The sequence below is a fragment of the Pyxicephalus adspersus genome, chromosome 8 (assembly GCF_032062135.1).
Source record: "Pyxicephalus adspersus chromosome 8, UCB_Pads_2.0, whole genome shotgun sequence".
Classification (NCBI taxonomy): Eukaryota; Metazoa; Chordata; class Amphibia; order Anura; family Pyxicephalidae; genus Pyxicephalus; species Pyxicephalus adspersus.
The window spans coordinates 72,642,058-72,646,178 of NC_092865.1; the positions used below are offsets into that span (position 1 = coordinate 72,642,058).

The 4,121-nt window shown below is 39.3% G+C and overlaps 1 protein-coding gene across 1 annotated transcript in view; it reads right to left on the minus strand.

Annotated features, from left to right (window-relative positions):
• Positions 1-4,121, minus strand: part of PICK1 (protein interacting with PRKCA 1) — a 624,859-nt gene that overhangs the window by 147,980 nt on the left and 472,758 nt on the right. The window lies entirely within an intron of this gene.

Sequence of the window (4,121 nt, forward strand, 5' to 3'; positions counted from 1 at the left end):
CCACATGTGTCTCCCACTTTCACCTATATTTTTGTTTCCCTGCACCTCTTAATTCTGGAGAAATTGGCGTTTGAGGTAAGATGCAGACAGATATGTGTAACAGAGCACGCAGCACATTTTGCTAGGTAGAGATTTATGTTCTCATAATGCCATAGTATTTCCATTTTAGAAAGGTTTAGCCACAAGTGTCCCCCACTTGCACCTACAGTTTCAGTTTCCTATGCCTCCACGTTACCATTAAAAATTTCAAATTAATACAACGAACGGTTTAGGAGATCTGAAGGTTTGAACACAGCGAGTTGTTAGGCTGCAGAATATGACAAGCAGCTTTTACACTCACATAGCGATCACACTGCTCTGCCGATGACATTACACACTGCGGATAAACTTCACAGACAGTTTTTATATAGAATATGGGCAGTGATGAGAGGGGGCCACTGTCTGTCTTGTCCCCATCTGATATCACATGCATGATGCTATTAAAGCATTGCCACATTTTTTACATTATATTTAAGAGTGACTTTGTTATGTAATGGAAAAATGTGCGTTTTTTGTTTTTACACTTTTGTGGAGAGGACCTCTCCCCTTCAGTCTTCACTTCCATTTCGGTAAAGACCGAAGGGGAAATCAGCAGCCTCCTGGGATATCTGCACTGCTCCTTGTGTGCATGCATCTTCAGAGGATTTCTTATAATGTAAAAAAAGTGTTTTAATCTCATGCAGGCGCAGTGCAAGGCAGCATTGGACGTACAAGTGAGGATCAGAGAAAAGATGGAAGCTGAGCCAGCATGGGCCTGCTGGGCTAATTTTGTAAAAGAATCAAGTGAAAAAAAATGTTTTCACAAAAGTTCACTTTAACTAAATATAGACACAGGAGCACATCTGAAGTTAGGCTGAATTCACACCTGTCAGTAAGGTTACATTTGTCCATTCCTCATGCCAGGAACCACTGCTGCCTAGAAAACTTCTAGCTCTGAAAAAGCCCAGCACTAACCGCCTGTTACCAATCCTAGGTGCCCAGCACTTACCGCCTGTTACCAATCCTAGGTGCCTGGTATTTATGGCCTGTTACCAATCCTAGGGGCCCAGCACTTACCGCCTGTTACCAATCCTAGGCGCCCAGCACTTACCGCCTGTTACCAATCCTAGGGGCCCAGCACTTACCGCCTGTTACCAGTCCTAGGGGCCTAGCACTTACTGCCTGTTACCAAATCCTAGGTGCCCAGCACTTACCGCCTGTTACCAATCCTAGGGGCCTAGCACTTATGGCCTGTTACCACTCCTACGAGCCTAGCACTTATGGCCTGTTACCAATCCTAGGGGCCTAGCACTTATGGCCTGTTACCAATCCTAGGGGCCTAGCAGTTGCCAGAAGTCACTCAGAAGGGGTAAATGTTTTTTGCTGCTAATATGAACTAAGCCTAACTTGTTACACCACATTCATTATACTATTACACTACTACAAAGGATCACACTCTTAAAACTTAGAACACTAGTAAGTTGGGTCACAATACACGGCATAGGACAGTTGTGGCAAAATACATAGAATTGAAAAATTGGATATACTAATGGGGCAGGCATTACAAAGTTGTAACAAATAATTAGGAGAAGGTAGAACACTGAAACAATAAGAAGTTACTGGATACCCGAGGCATAAACAACTTGGAGCACTAAATTTGCCGTGTTTTGCCACACCCCCTTTTTTTACCACCCGGTTACAGCTTCCTACCACCCGGCTGAAAAAAATTTCTGGGAAGAACACTGACATGGACACCTTCAGATTTGTTACCTTTAAATCGTCAAAATAAAAGATTATTTGTTGGTTACCAGCAACTTGCTCAAAAAAGCAGTCAGGGCTCCTTTCTGCAATGCCTCGTCCAAAGATATGCATTTATGCCGGTGGAATCAAAACAAAGATTCTTAAATGCTTTTTAGGACAGAAAAAAGAATACCACATTGCAGTCACAGACCAACTACCAAACTGAATTTTAAACCTGGTAATACAGACACAACTTTTCACAAGAACAACTGGAGGATGGGAGAGTTAGAATGGTTGACAATGAAATCAGTGCATAATATTAAAGTTGTTAATTAGCTGTATTGGCTGATCCCAGGCATGAAGTTTCATACATCCAGTATTTAACAAAGTGTAAGTAAAGTCCCACTTCCAATGTTGGTAATGAGACAGGTATTTTTTATAAAAAAAAGGGATGGGCAATATCCCTATTGCAATTGTTACCTGTCAAATTTGACTAAGCTGCATTTGCTGCTAGGGATACCTGTCAATCCTGGTTATCCTTGTAAATTCAGGCAAGTATCAATGGGTTTATTTAAACTTTAAGTATGAAGCAGCCATAATACTATATCATACGTTCTGTATGTAAACCTATAAGGCCCAAGTGACAACACATTTTAAAGAAATACTAACACCTAAATGTTGTACTAAAAAGCTTTAAAAGTTATAGCATCATCATATATCCTGCAGTAGTATTTGTTCAACCTGCAAATAAAAGCAGCAAGCTGTAAAGATACCAGACAAAATACACAAGAGGCTTTTTAAAAAACAGCAACCTATAGCAACAAAGAGCAGAAATACACCTGTACTACACCTGTAACCACACCAATTTCAAACACTACAGCAAAATGTGCACACTTGTGCTTTGTAATGACCACAACCTATAGTATTTCTGGGATTTTATCACTGTAAAGTTACAGGCTCTGATATCGAGATGTTACACCTGGTCTAGGCGGTAATATCACCCTACAAATGATAGTTCTGTAAATGGGTGGGATAAAGTCATAGCATATCCAAAACCTATTCAAAAAACCTCATGGAAATGGAAGGTTAAGGGGTTAAAACCCAGACATTGGGTGACGCATACGTTCCATGAAATATTTATATACCTTGCTGAAGAATATTGTATGTGAATGTAGCTTGAAAGTAAGCATCCTGTTAGCATCCAGAAAGTATCCATCCTGCCATAAACCAAATGAATGTATAATACATTTAGACATTGCTCCATCTTTAGGATATGCATTACCTTAGTTTACCTTAGTGGGTGTTGGGGGTGAGCAGTTGCCTATAAAGTAATGTTACTTATCATCTTCTAATCTATGGCAAATATAGCACAAGAATAGATGAGGAAGCTCAAAGTTATCCATTGTTAGAAATGTTCTGACTGTCCTATGTGGTTACCTTATGAGGACAATGTCAGGCACATTTATACCATTATATAATAACCTAGAGTGATAGGTTCCTTATGAGAACAATATTAGTCACGTATATACCATTATATATTAACCTATTGTGATATACTCCTTATGAGGACAATATTAGACACGTATATACATTATATATTACCTATAGTGATAGGCTCCTTATGAAGACAATGTTAGGCACCTATATACCATTATATAATACCTATAGTGATAGGCTCCTTATGAAGACAATGTAGTGATAGGCTCCTTATGAAGACAATGTTAGGCACCTATATACCATTATATAATACCTATAGTGATAGGCTCCTTATGAAGACAATGTTAGGCACATATATACCATTCAGGGTTCTCCCCAGGCCCTTTTAGCTGGGCGCACCCACCCGGCTGTTTTTGGGTGGTTACTAAAGAGTTTGGTCACAATACAGGGGCTGCCACCCACCTACAATTTCTTCCCACCTGGCTTAAAAAAATTCTGGGTTCAGCACTGCCGTTATATAATACCTATAGTGATAGGCTGCTTATGAAGACAATGTTAGGCACCTATATACCATTATATAATACCCTTTAGTGATAGGCTCCTTATGAGGACAATTTTAGGCACGCAATTATCATTATATAAAAACCTATAGTGATAGGCTCCTTATGAGGACAATATTACGCACATATATACCACTATACAATACCTATAGTGTTAGGCTCCTTACGAGGACGATGTAAGGCACGTATATAACATTATATAATAACCTATAGTGATAGGCTCCTTATGAAGACAATGTTAGGCATGTATATAACATTATATAATATCTAAAGTGATAGTCTCCTTATGAGGACAATATTAGACACGTATATACCATTATATATTACCTATAGTGATAGTCTCCTTATGAGGACAATATTAGACAC